A 14,649-nucleotide genomic window follows, 5' to 3' on the forward strand; every position below is an offset into this window, starting at 1 on the left:
GCACTCACATGAGAGATCCAGAATAAGCTCTGAGCACTGGCTATTGGGGAGTGCACCAAAGGATGGAAGATCTCTCCCTCTGTCCTCCTCCTCTCTGTAAAATATCTGCCTTCTGTGCCAGGCACAGTGGCCCAGAGGCTAAGATCCTTGACTTGAATGCACTAGGAACCTATTGGGTGCTGGTTCTGCTCCCAGCATCCCTGCTTCCCATCTAGCTCCCTGTCTGTGGCCTGGGAGGGCTGTTGTGGATGACCCAAGGCGTTGGGACCCTGTACCCATGTGGGAGACCTGGAAGAGGCTCCAGGCTCCTAGCTTTGAATTGGCTCAGCTCCAGGCATTGGGATCACTTGGGAGCATATCATCGGATGGAAGATCTTCCTCATTATCGCTACTCCTCTCTGTATAGCTGACTTTCCAATTAAATAAATACATAAATCATTAAATGAATAAATCTTTAAAAAATAAAGGTAGAATCAGAGAGATATAGGGAGAGGTGAGAAAGGTCTTCCATCCTGTGTTTCATAAGTACCAACACTGGGCCAGACTGATGTCAGGAGCCAGGAGCTTCTTCCTGGTCTCCCACGTGGGTTCAGGGGCCCAGGCACTGGATCTGAACTGGATCCTCTAGGATCAACCCAGTGCCCATGTGGGCTGCTGGCATCACAGGCAGCAGCTGTGCTTGACACGCCACAATGCACACCAAATTTCCAGCTTCCTAAACTAGGTCCCAAGCCATACATTTTCCTCTAGTCACAGCTTTAGTTGCAATTTGTTTCAGTCTGATGTGTTTTCATTTTCACTGAACTCAGATCATTTTCATGCACCAGTTAATTATTTAGCAGCATGTTAAGTTTGACTTGATGGTGGATTTCCCCAATGCGCTTTTTGTTATTATCTAACTTTATCCAATTGTGCTTACCAAATAATTGCAGATCTCAGTTGAGAGTTGCTTAGTTCATCTGGTCTATCATGGACAGCATCCTCAGAACAGTTGAGAATGTGTATTTTTAGATTCAGTTTGGATCTAGTTGGTTTTTAGTGACATCTAGTTCTCAGTGTCTGCTCAATTTCTGATGATTCCATCTGCTACTCAGAATCGGGTAGGATTTAAATTCTCTAGCTTTTATCAAGTTAACCATCTTCTCCATTCTGTCAGTTTCAGTTTCTTGTGTTGAGGACTGGGTTGTTCCATGTGTGTATTTATGCCTGTGTGTGTTCTGGGAACGTTGGCTTTCTCTGCCGGCTCTTTTGTGTTTATTCTTGGCAGGTGAGTCTTCACCAGCCTATTGCTTGGGGTTGATTGTGTTTTATTTCCAAAGTATGTCTCCTGAAGATAGTTTACACTTGAGGCTTTAAAAAAATGCAGTGTGATGGTGTGTTCCTTTTTCTCAGTGTTTAAGCCATCACAATCAGTGCTTTGGCTGTGATTGGATTTTCACCTGCCGTTTACAGTGTGTCTGTTACCAGTTGAATTTCATCCTGCTGTTGCAATTTGTGTGCTCTGTGTTGGATTTCCTGCTGCTGTATACAAAATTTCCTCTACATGTAGGATTTCCATGTGCCTTTTAAAATGGTTTTGCTGGGTGTTGGATTTCCACCTGCTATTCCCAATATGTCTGCTACCAGTTGTATTTCCACCTGCCATTTGCAATGTGTCTACTATGTGTTAGATTTCCACCTTCTGTATAAAAAGTTTCTGTTACAAATTGTATTTCCACCTGCCAATTATAATATTTCTGCAATGTTTTGAATTTCCACCTGTTGTTTTCAATGTGTCTGCTACCTGTTGGATTTCCACCTTCCTTGTCCAATGTGTCTGGCTTCTGCTTGGCCCAACACTGACTACTTTTGTGATGTGCAGAGCAAGCATTTCAAATAAGTTTTTTAAGATGTATTTATTTTTATTGGAAAATCAGATTTACATAGAAGAATAGACAAAGAAAGAACTTACATTTACTGGTTCATTCCGCAAGAATGAAACTCAGCAGATCCAAAGCCAGGAGCTGGGAGCTTCTTCCAGGTCACCCATATGGGTGTAGGGTCCCAGGGCTTTGGGCTGTACTCGACTACTTTCCCAGGTCACAAGCAGGGAGCTGGATGGGAAGTGGAGCAACTAGAACACAAACCAGTGCCCATTTGGGATCTCAGCACTTGAAGTGGTGGTAAAGGGGATTTGACAAATGAGCCACTGTGCCAGGTCCTCCTCAAATAAAAATTGTAAAAGGAAAGAAAATCAAGAAATTCTGAGAATATGGCCTTAACTGTCAGTCTGGGAAAACCCACAGGTTCAGAGAAGGCTCCTTGGGAAGGTGGCATAGATACATTTTCAGCATCTATTTATTGTACTAACTGAACACCTGTTTCTTAAAATATTTGCATGAAGTGCACATAGCCTTGTAGAAACAAAAGCAATTCAGGGTCTTGGCATGGTAGCTCAATGCACTAATCCTCTTCTGCAAGTGCTGACATCCCATATGGGAACATGTTGGAGAGACCTGGCTGCTGCACTTCACATCCAGCTCCCTGCTGGAAGATGGCCCAAGTGCTTGGAAACCCATGTCAGAGACCCGGGAGAGACTCCTGGATCCTGGCTTCAGATTGCCTTAACTCCAGGTGTTTTGGCCTTTTAGGGAGTAAACCAGCAGAGGGAAGATCTCTCTGTATCTGGTAACTTTTTCAAATTAAATAATATTTAAAAGACTTAGAAATTCTTCTCATTGTTTCTATGGTTCCCCAATGTAATGCCCTAAAACAGCTGCACGGAGAAAGAGGTGTAGGCAGGCATTCAACAGCAGTGTTCCATCAGCCATGTTGCTGCCTTGGTCTCCATGTCCTCTCCTGTGAGTGGCCTCTGGGCTCAAGTCCTCAGGCTTCTGTGCTTGATCCAGCATTGGAGGAGTGATCAGCATCATCTCCCTTTTCCCCTGACTTTGGCCTTGGCCATCTACATTTTGGCCATCTGGGGAAGAGTTGAAAAGCCAGTTCCTCCTCTCCCTGCACCCAAACCCATCCTCACCTCAGAACTAGTCCTGCCCTCCTGTCATCTGCCAGAATGAGACCTTGCCCAGGCAGCCTCTGGCACCTCCAGACGGGATCTCACAGTGAGAGGCACACAGAGTGCCCCTGGACCTTACCAGCAGTGGGAAGCAGGCTGATGGGCAGCTCCATGACTCAGGAAGGGTCTGCTGTTGTGAGCCAGTTAGGGATGGGGGTAGAGATGACAGTTCTATGTGAGGCAGAATGGTTAACCACATCTAGTCTCTGTAGTTGTTGCAACTTGACCTTAAAGTCACGAGGACACGCTGTCACGTTCTGTTTTCAAATGGGACCGAGTCCTCCCCATCCCACTCTCATTTCCTTTCCCATCCTCATCCTCTCTTGTTCTGCCTAGCAGCCTCCATTGCCCTCCCTGATGCCACCGACAGGTCAGCAGACAAGTGCACACTTTCTACGGGAAGCCTTTCAGATATCCACCCTCCTTCACACCCCCGGCCTTTCCCTCATAGTCAACTGGAGTAGCTGAAGTCAGTCCATCTACACTGCATGCCGAGTTCTGCCCTCTCCACTTAGTGCACAGAGGCCCCCTCAGCCTCCATTTTCTTTTCTTTTTTTAAAAAAAGATTTATTTATTTTATTGGAAAGGCAAATTTAGAGAGAGGAGGAGAGACAGAAGATCTTCTGTCCGATGATTCGCTCCCAAAGTGACTGCAATTGCCAGTGCTGCACCCATCCCAAGCCAGGAGCCAGGAAATTCCTCCTGGTCTCCCACACAGGTGCAGGGTCCCACGTCTTTGGGCCATTCTCCACTGCTTTCCCAGGCCACAAGCAGGGAGCTGGATGGGAAGTAGAGCCACCGGGATTAGGACCGGTGCCCATAGAGGAGCCTGGCATATTCAAGACAAGGAACTTAACCAGTACGCTTTCCTGCAGGGCCCAAGCCTCCATTTTCTGTGCGGCTGCAGCCAGTCCAACTTAGTCTGCCAATATGGCCAGTGACTGGCCAACCTCAGCTGAGCAATGGTATTTGTCACAGGAAGTGGAAGTGAGTAACTCAGGTACATTTCCCCCTAATAACATGTGGGAATGACATTAAGGTGTAGTATGTCAAGCTTCTGCTTGAAGAACTAATATCTCACAGAGGATTTAGCCACTAGGCTATAGCACTGGGCTCTAGTGTATGCACTTTTAAAGCAAACTCATTTCTAGGGCACAGTTTGCTTTGTTAAAGGAAGCATGGGCAGAGTGGGCAGAGTGGTGGCAGTGGAATAGCGAGTTGAGTTGCGTCTCCTGGCTTCAGCCTGGTGCAGACATTGCTGCTGTGGCCTCTTTGGAGCCAATCAGTGGGTGAAAGCTTCCTCTCTTCCCCTCACTCTTTATTTCAAATCAATCAATCAATCAATACCTGTGTTTAAAAAATTGATTTAAAGGAACCTGCACAGCGGCAATTCAGCTAATCCTCCATCCACAGGTTTGTGTGTCGGGGAATATGCCATCGAGAGAATGAAAGTATGGTCAAAAGAGAAGAAAAAACTACATGTCATACCTGTGAAAAAGAAGTAATTGCTTCAAATCAATTTTTTGAAGACTTGTTTTTATTTGAGTCATATTTATACAGAGAAGGAGAGAGATAAAGAAAGATCTTCAGTTCACTGATGCACTTTCCAAGTGTCCACAGAAGCTAAGACCTTCCTGGGTCTCCCACATGGGTGCAGTGTCCCAAGGATCAGGGCCATCTTCCACTGCATTCCCAGGCCACAGGAAGGAATTTGGAAGGGAATGGGAGCAGCTGGGACAGGAAATGATGCCCCTAGGGGATGTCAGTGAATGCAAGGTGAGGATTTTAAGCATTAAGCTACGACACTAAGACCCTGCAGATCATTTTTTTTTAAAGATGCTTGTTTTTATTTGAAAAACAGAATTCCACAAAGAGAGAGATCATGGATCCACTGTCTTATTAGCCAATTAGCTGCAACCGCAGGTGCTGACCTAGGAACTAGGAGTTTCCTCCTGGTCTCCCATGCAGGTGCAGGGTCCCAAGCACTGAAGTCATCCTGCACTGCTTTCCCAGGCCACAAGCAGGGAGCTGGATGGAAGTGGAGCAGCCAAAACTCAAACCTGTGACCGTAGGAAACCTTGGCGCTTGCAAGGGGAGGTGATAACCACTGAGCCATCGCCCTGGACCCTGTGCCCTGGAATTCCAGCAGCGTGAGTATCCCCAGCACATTCCCCATCTCCTGGAAGAAAGCAGGGTCAGGCCCGGCATGATGGCCTAGCAGCTAAAGTTCTCCCCTTGAAAGCGCCGGGATCCATATGGGAGCCAGTTCTAATCCTGCTGGCTCCACATCCTCTCCATCTCCCTGCTTGTGGCCTAGGAAAGCAGTGGAGGATGGCCCATAGCCTTGGAACCCTGCAACTGGGTTGGATATCAGGAGGAATTTCGTGGTTCCTGGCTTTGAATGGGCGTATTACTGGCCGTTGCGGTCACTTGGGGAGTGAATCATCAGACATAAGATCTTCCTCTCTGCCCCTCTCCTCCTCTCTGTATATCTGACCTTGCTATGAAAACAATTCAATCTTAAAAAAGAAAAGAGAAAAAGCAGGTCATCAGGGACACCTTGGGGTCCTGCGCATCTCCCCCAGGCAGCCAGTAGGTAAAACCTCCACAATGGCCTTCCCTAGGTCACTTCCAAGGCAGGAGTCTTGGTGTGGACTGACTGAAGTCTCCCTGTGCCAGCAGGTAGGAGGCCAAGGCGGCGGTACTGGCATCTGGCCTGGACATCCAGAGGACACGGCCCGAGGGAGCAGGAGGCCACAGGGCAGGCTGCATAAGCACCCTGGGCCACCAGCGTTCTTGCGGGCTGGCGGGCATGTACTGATCCGGGTCCAGCCCTGGCTCAGGGTTGCTGGTGCCTGGCATGCATGGTGTGCAGGGACTCCGGGCCCTTGCCCGGGTCGTGTCCACTTGGGGTCTGCATGCCCGGGTCGTGTCCATGCAGGGTTCACACACTCGAGGCATGTCAACAAGGTGACTACGCGCTTAGGTCGTGTCCATGTGAGGTCTGCACTCCTGTGTCATGTCCATGTCCAGCCCACGGCCCAGATTGTGTCCACACATATCTCCCTCTCGCAGTTTGTGTACATGCCTGGCCCACGCTCCCACGCTTGCTCATGCTTGTCCCCTGCACCTGGGTTGCTTGTGTCCATGCAGGGCCCATGCTACCTGTCATGTCCAGGCAGGGTCTTGTGGTCTGTGCCAGGAGCATGGTCAGGGCAGCAGCAGCACCGCGGTCAAGGGATGGCCAGGAGCAGATGGCCGCTCTACCAGGGCTCAGCAGCGGTCAGGAAAAGCAAGCATCCATGGTGACCCGCTGCGTGTGAACCCACTTTCCTACTTGGCAAGTCCTTCCAACATGGCAAGTCCTTTGGAAAGGGAGACCCATAAGCCTAAGCCTAAGGCCTAAGCCCTAACCATGAGCCTAAAATAAGGCCTTAGACCTACAGGTAAGCCAAAGCCTAAGGCCTAATGCCTAACCATAAGACTAAGCCTTAGTCCAAGGCCTAAGGCCTACCTGTAAGCCTAAGACATGCCCACTGCAGCCACTTTGAAACCAGTCAGTGGGCAAAAGCTCTCTCTCCTCCCCTCTCTCTTTCAAATCAGTCAATCAATCAATCCATCTGTTCAAAAACTGATTTACAGGGGTCCAGCTCAGTGGCAATCCAAAATTATGCTCCATCTGCAGGTTTGTATCCCAGCTGCTCTACTTCCTTTCCAGTTCTGTGCTCATGGCCTGAGAAGGCCGAGAAGCATGACTAAAAGCCTTGGACCCTACACCCAGGTCAGAGACCCAGAAGAGGCTCCAGCTCCTGGCTTTGGATGGGCTCATCACTGGCCTTTGAGGCCACTTGAGGAGTAAACCAGTGTATGGAAGATCTCTTGCTCTCTTTTTCTGGAACTCTGTTTTTCACATAAAAATGAGCATTTTAAAAAAAATTGATTTGCAGAGGCCCATTACAGTAGCTTACTGGCTAAAGTCCTCACCTTGAATTCACTGGGATCCCATATGGGCACCAGATCCTGTCCCAGTGGCTGCACCCCTGCTGTTCCAACTCCCAGCTTGTGGCCCAAAGCCTTGGGTCCCCGCACACATTGGGAGACCTGGAGGAAGCTCCTGTCTCCTGGCTTCGGTTGGCTCAGCTCTGGCCATTTTGGACACTTGGGGAGTGAACCAGTGCATGGAAGATCTTTGTCTCTCTCCTTCTCCAGGTAATTATGATTTTCCAATAAAAACAAACACATCTTCAAACAACTTGCTTGCAGCAATTACTTCTTTTTCAGAGGTATGACGTGTATTTCTCCTCTCCATTGCCCATACCTTCATTCTCTCAATGGTGCCTTTCTAGGTTTTACCTTTCACAGACTTATCGGCGCTTTCCTGCATGAGTTGTCCGTGCTTGCATTCTGATTGCAACATTCTGCTGTGTTACTGTCTAGAGTTGACCAGTTCAGGTGTTCGCCTGAGCTGGGAATCCAGTCTACCCTGAATAGACCTGGCTTTTCTCAGAAAGAAAAACAAAATGTTATTTCCATGGCTGAATTACAGACAGAAGGGGAGAAAGCATCTATTTGCTGACTCCCTCCCCAAATGGCTATAGTAGCCTGAGCTGAGATGATCCAAAGCCAGGAAGTAGGAGTTTCCTCCTGGTCTCCCATGCAGGTGCAGGGTCCCAAGCACTGGAGTCATCCTGCACTGCTTTCCCAGGCCACAAGCAGGGAGCTGGGTGGGAAGTGGAGCAGACAGAACTCAAACCTGTGACTGTAGGAGACCTTGGTGCTTGCAACGGGAGGTGATAACCACTGAGCCATCGCCCTGGACCCTGTGCCCTGGAATTCCAGCAGCGTGAGTATCCCCAGCACATTCCCCATCTCCTGGAAGAAAGCAGGGTCAGGCCCGGCATGATGGCCTAGCAGCTAAAGTTCTCCCCTTGAAAGCACCGGGATCCATATGGGAGCCAGTTCTAATCCCGCTGGCTCCACATCCTCTCCATCTCCCTGCTTGTGGCCTAGGAAAGCAGTGGAGGATGGCCCATCCTTGGATAGCCTTGGAACCCTTCACCTTGGTTGGATATCAGGAGGAAATTTGTGGCTCCTGGCTTTGGATGGGCGTATTACTGGCCGTTGCGGTCACTTGGGCAGTGAGTCATCGGACTGTAGAGCTTCCTTTCTTTTCTCCCCTCTGTATATCTGACTTTTGCATGGAAAGAAATCAATCTCTCTTGAGGAGATCTCTTAAGTGTTAGCCTCAGATTCCAGCATTCTTTTGCTCCCTAGTTCCTTGAACCATTGGGGATTCCGACATCCTGCAGGGGAGAGGAGGCTCCCTTCCCTGGGGAGAGCTGCCCACCAGGGCTGAGGGGTCTGTCCCCTCTCGTCCACGAGCTTGCAGCAAGGCATGGAGGTGCACCTGTGGGAGGCTCAGCTATACAAGGAGGAAGGGAACCAATGGTACAAGGAAGGGAAATACCGAGAGGCCATGAGCAGGTACCACTGAGCCCTGCTGCAGCTACGGGGCCTGGACTCGAGTCTGCCCTCCCCGATAGCTGACCTGGGGCCACAGGGCCTGGCTCTCATGCCCGAGCAGGAGAGCGTGCTGTACACCCTTTAGACTGACTGGTACAACATCCTGGCGGGCTGCCTGCTTCAGATGGAGCCAGTGAACTACGAAAGAGTGAGAGAGTACAGTCAGAAGGTGCTGGAACAGCAGCCTGACAATGCCAAGGCCTTGTATCAGGCTGGAGTGGCCTTCTTCCATCTGCAGGAATACAACCAGGCTTGGCACTATCTCCTGGCTGCCATCAGTCAGCAGCCCAAAGATGCCAATGTCTGGCAGTACCTGCAGTTGAGACAGTCAGAGCTCAGCAGCTACCATAGGAAAGAGAAGCAGCTCTACCGGGGCATGTTTGGCTAATGAAGCCCAAAGATGCTCCCATCTCTGAACTGAGATGGACTGCCGAGGTTCATCAGTGGATGGCCGTTCACACCCAGCCATGGAACGCCTGAGCCTACACATGAGAAATGTGCCCTGTACCTCCGACCCAGACGGATTTCTCTTGGGGTTAACAATATGTAATCTATGTCTGGGTTTTGTTTGTTTGATCCATCTGTGCATCTGTTTGTATATTTTCCTTTTGGGAATATTTTCCTTGAGAAAAACAATCAGAAAACATTGATCCACTGTGGCAGAATGAAATTTAGATAAGGTATCCTTTAATGATGGATATTGCTGGATGCATTTCTTTGCAGGGTTCATGCATTGCAGAGGATCAAACAGCAAGGATAAGCAGAAAGAAGTTTCTGTATTTTCTCAAATGCCGAACCCAAACTAGGAAATGTGGCTTTGTTTTAAAAAATCAGATGATTATAAATTGGGCCCAATGTATTAAGACGACAGATTTTATAATTCTTCAACTATAATGCCAAAAAAAAAAAAAAACTGAATCATAGGAACATGTGACATAGAAACAGTACCAAAAGCAAGCAGAACAAAAGCAAATGTGCTTTGTGCCTCTCACCCTGAATTCTGCGAGAGCTGAGTTCCCTACCGAGGAGAGAACAGGGAGGAAGGGCTAGTCCCGCTTGCTGCCTGTGACTCACCCCATGGGACCTTAGGTGCCAAGATGGCCTCGGGTGCCATCAGTGGGGCTGATATGGACCCCCATCAGCTGGACCCTCCTTTGCTGTTTCATCTTGCATCGTGATAATGCGGTAGTAAGCATGTCTTTATTCATCCTGCAACCACAGGAGTGTTCAGCTGAAAAAGAACAAACTACCCCAAGTGCACACAGAAACCCTTAGGCTTTTCTCAATATCCATCTCTTTTCCCAGTAGGCCCAGACTTCCTCCGTTCCTATCCACATCTTTAAACAGCACAACCATCAGCTTACAAAAAGTCTTTCTGCCAAATCTTACAGAGTCCCAAAAACAGAACTGCCAAAAAGGAAATTTCCTACTTGTCTTCCGGGCTTCGTAAATTGCTCAGCTACAGCCTTGTTGGCTCCGTGTTATTGTGTCTTCATGTTTTCTTTGCTTTTGGTTTGTTTTGCTTTTGGATCTTTTATTTCAAAGACATGATGTTACAGTAAGCTATCTTCAGTGAGGAAAAAATTTAAGCATTTTAAAATGCAAAAAAAAAAATGAAAAACAAATTTGTAAGAATAAATAAATGAATAAAAAAATAAATCTTAACAAAAAAAAATTAGGCTTATGTGAATGCCTTTTGGCCTTATTCTTTGGCTGTCAAGTATGTCTTAGGCCTTACACTGAGACTTGGCTTAGACCTACAAGGAGGCCTTGAGCCTTAAGCTTTGACTTCCAGGAAGGCCTTAGACATTAGTCTTAGGCCTAGGTTTAGGCTTACAGGTTTGCCTTTGGATAATTATTTGGTTTTCAAAGAGTTTGAAAAGGTTTCTCTGTAAATACATACTCACACACCATGAATTACTGTAGGAATCAATGCTCGGTTGATTAAATGGGTGATGAACATTCTCCAAAGCTTAATCTCCTAGGGCAAAAAGAGTTGTATATCACCTTTAAACTCACTAAATGATTGGTTGAATGGTGCATATCAACAGGTGCTGTGGCCTACTCAGGGTGCCCCCCAATAAGTCCCACAAACCCTGGTTTTTGTGCATGCCAGCCTCTGCTGCAGCCTTGTCCATCCCAACACACATTCCACCTGGCTCTCATGCACACCCAAGGTGCTGTGGCTTAGTTCACCATCCAGCCCTCATGTATGACAACAGGTTCCACCACCTTGTCCTGCCGGACCCACACCCAGCCCTGGTCTTTGTGCTCACCAGCGGGAGAACAGCCTAGGAGGGCAGTGCTCACATTTCCCCTGCCAGGCTTGTTCCAGCTCTTACTGATGAGTACCACAGTACAGTCTACCATGACTTGCACCCAGTCCAAGCACTTGCCAGCTGGTGCTGTGGCCTAGCCTGGCTAGCCCATTTCCATCCTAGCTGTTAAAGACATCAGGGGTGCTGAGACCTATCCCAGCCTTTCCTGTCTCCAGAGTGGCTGGCCCTCAGGCACAACTCTCACACTCACATGTGGAATTAGCAGCCCTGCAAGGGAGTGCCTAAAATTCCTCTATCAGGACCACTCTCACCCCAGGTCTTGTGTGAGCCAGCAGACGCTGCATCCTAGTCTGAAACATCCAATGCCCAATCTCAGCATTTGCTAACAGGTGTTACAGCCTGGCTCGTTCCTGCCAGCCTCCAGTACCAGCTCTCACGGCACGTGCAGCATAGCCCAGGTTGACCCAAACCCAGCTCTTGGGTCAATTGACATGTGTTGAGGTCCAAGCCAGCCTGGCCTGCACCCTGTCCTGACTCTCACTTGTGTCAGTGTGTTCTCTGGACTGACACTGGCCAGCATGCTCCAAGACACAGCCCACACATGTGTCAACAGATGCTGCAGCCCAGCCTGGTCTGGCCTGTTCACCAGGTCTTGGCTTAAACTTACAGATTGCACACTACCCAGAGCTGCAGTCTAGCAGGGAGTTTCCCAAGTTTCCCTAACAGGTCTTCAAACTTTTTACTTGGAATACTAGCTCAAGGATTTTGTCTTCTTGTGGCTTTTAAGGTAGATGGCTCTTAGGACTCTAACTCCTGCCACAAATGATGTCATTTGTGAGTGGCTGGCAGCATTCTATGACGTCACAGTCACTGAGAGGTGCACCCTCTATGTGGTTAGGCCAAAGTGGCCTGTAGCCTGCTGTCTGCTAACCTACACAAGTATTGGTAGTCGAAGCAGGAGACATAGTTGGAGTGCCAGATGGATTCTCATTTGAGGTGAGTGGGACTTACTCTCTGCCTGTGATGTGGCATGGGGACAGTCACTCCCAGGTCGGTGTCCCTGGGTTCACATTTCTGATGCCCATGGGTGACACCACTGAACCTTCAGGGCTGTCCCTGTGCTCAGAACATGTATACAGCTACTTCACTGCTATACTGTGCTGTGTGGCAGGTGTGAATGTAGATGCAAAGTGTGGGACATGAAATCATGAGCAAGTATTCTGTTCAGCTGTGATGGAGCGGAGGGAAAGGGCAGGGACAGAGGCAAGCCTTATGGAGATGTACCCCCCTCGAGAAGTATATCATCACTGTCCCATGTTGGCACATTCCATGATTGTGTCAGGAGAGTTGTCATCTGTCCCTTATCTGTGGTCAGAAGATAACATGTACAAGTAGGCAACACAGTAATTGCTTAGGTATTTTTTTAACTGATGAGGCACCAGCAATGCCAAAGGCCTCCTAGGTTCCCATCTGGGAAAGCATCCACCAGAGCAATGCTTCCCAGTGAAGCAACAGCGTGAGGGTCAGGGAGCCCTTAACCCTCCAAGATTTCCTGAAATCCAGGACAGATCCTGGAAGAACCCCACCTTCAGGCTCCATCCTATCAGGGGCTTTCACTTTGAAAGCAATCTTGAGCTAGAAACATACCGATTCCCAAATTTTTAGTTCTATGCCAAGCTGAGAAAAGAAAACACCGAGCTTTCCCTGGGACCCTTAGATGGTAGCCCCCTTGGGGACAACTGTGTCACACACGCAGAGGAACATAGGGGGGACCCACATAGAAGTCAGCCAGGGTGGCAGCAGGAAGCCACATAACCCAGGGTGTGCAGGAGGACGCTTCAGGCAGCCAGGCTAGGCCAGAGCCCAGGAGTCTGGGTCCAATGTGCTGGAGTGTCTGGCCTCTGTAGAGTCAATGCTGACCATGATGGTGCCTCTGGTGCTGACAGGGCTGAGCTGTTGCTGACAGTGTCTGCTGCATCCCCCATGGCTGACCATCATGGCAGTGAGCACTTCAGGAACTGCAGGCCTGAGACCTCTCCTGCACACATGTGCTGTACCTGTCCTTGTGCTCAGCACCTGGCCAGTGTCACCTGCTTATGGGTTGAGGACTGGCACTGGGCAGTCACAGCTGTTCATACCTGAGCCCCTACTCAGTGTCCAGGACAAGGTCTTGGTTCCTGCTCTACATAGTCAAGCCAGGCTGGTTTGAGGTCTGGGCGAGCAATGCTCACCTGGCTGCTCCTCTCCCCTCTATCCCAGCAGGAATCCCTTTGTCCAACACCTGAATCACCAGGGAGGAGGAAAAGAAAGTGCTGGAGTTGACAGTGCTGGGGTGGTGCCCTGTGGTTCCCCACATCTGGTCATTGCAACAATAGGCATAGGGTAAGAGGACCTCACCTGGAGCAGAGCCATGTGTGAGCTTCCTTTGCTACCATATACTCAAGAAAAAACGTGCCTTCACAGCTGTTCTGGAATTGAACTGTAGAGGAAGAGGTGAAAGAGGGGCAGGTCTAATGGGACATGGGACCTTTCCAGCAGGTGACAGGAGGCATTGGCAACCTGGTTCCATGGCACATGACCCTCAGCTCTTCCCTCTTCACCTGGCCTTGGAGAAGCCACAGGGCCAATCACTGGTGGTGTTTCATAAAAGTGATACTTAGAACCCTGACCCTCATACCACATGAGCCACTACATGTGAGTGACCAGCAGCATTCTATGACATCACAGTCACTGAGAGGCGCACCCTCTGGGTGGTTAGGCCAAAGTGGCCTGTAGTCTGCTGACTGCCAACCTATACAGGTATTGGTGGTTGAAGCAGGAGACATAGTTGGAGCGCAAAATGGATTCTGATTTGAGGTGAGTGGGACTTACTCTCTGCCTGAGTTGTGGTATTGGGACAGTTACTTCCAGGTAGATGTCCTTGGTCTCCCAATCCTGTGTCCATGGGTGATTCTACTGAGTCCTTGGTGCCCCTATGGGCAGGGTGGGTATACAGCCACCTCAGTCCTACACTGTATTATGCACTGAGTATAAATATGTGTCTGTGTGGGGTCTGAGTGTGACCACAACCACCTATTCTGCTCTACTCTTATCATCAGCTTGGGCTACAGTGGGGTACAGTGGGTCTGGCTTTGAGATTCCTAGGGATGCAGGAAGCCTGAGAGGGGCAGGGTGACTCCTGGCTGTGGATACCCAGCTAGAAGAGGAGTGTCATTCCTAGGAGGCCAGACAGAGGCTGTCCTTGCATCACCACCCCTCTGTCCTGTCCTTTGGGAACTGGCCATCAGTTGCCTTCAGCCTGGCTATGGTGGGTCCTCATCTCTGACCATGTGGACAAATCCTGGGGCACGGAGGGCTGTAGATTCACCTGTGTTGGGTCATACTTGATTGTGTATCTTACAGACATGACTGGGCCATCCTGAAAAATCTGAGGGACAAGGAGCCTACTCAAGTCTTCTGTTGGTATGAAAAGGTACAGGCCAGGTGGCTAGAGGATAGGGGTGAGTCACTGCCTCATTGGCTATGTGCGTAATCACTGATCCTGGCATCCCTGGGGACAGAGAGGGATGGGTCAGCTGTCCCTGATTTTGAGCACCCTTGGCTTCTGACCTGGGTTTCCTCTCTTGATTACAGGGACCCTATCAAAGGCCCTTTTTTATATTGGAGAAGAAAACTACTGTAGTGAAGACCTTGTGCCGGATAGGTTCGGCTTCCTGTGGTGAGTTATTGGCACCCCAGCTCATCTCTGGGTATGGGTGGGTTTCAGAAACTTGAGCAGCTGGAATTGTGGTA

At 49.2% G+C, this 14,649-nt stretch overlaps 1 long non-coding RNA gene and 1 pseudogene across 1 annotated transcript; one reads left to right on the top strand and one right to left on the bottom strand.

Moving 5' to 3' along the window:
* Positions 1-8,450: 8,450 nt before the first annotated feature.
* On the top strand, positions 8,451-8,966 carry LOC121148937 (annotated as a pseudogene).
* Positions 8,967-9,440: 474 nt separating this feature from the next.
* Positions 9,441-14,346, bottom strand: LOC121148945. The gene is made up of 3 exons (XR_005882603.1): positions 14,334-14,346; positions 14,034-14,039; positions 9,441-9,662 (listed from the first exon to the last, which is right to left on the bottom strand). It is a non-coding gene; the product is annotated as an uncharacterized LOC121148945 (long non-coding RNA).
* Between the last annotated feature and the right edge of the window lie 303 nt (positions 14,347-14,649).

Source organism: Ochotona curzoniae, unplaced genomic scaffold, assembly GCF_017591425.1.
Source record: "Ochotona curzoniae isolate NIBS_2020 unplaced genomic scaffold, NIBS_Ocur_1.0 contig_1855, whole genome shotgun sequence".
Taxonomy (NCBI): Eukaryota; Metazoa; Chordata; class Mammalia; order Lagomorpha; family Ochotonidae; genus Ochotona; species Ochotona curzoniae.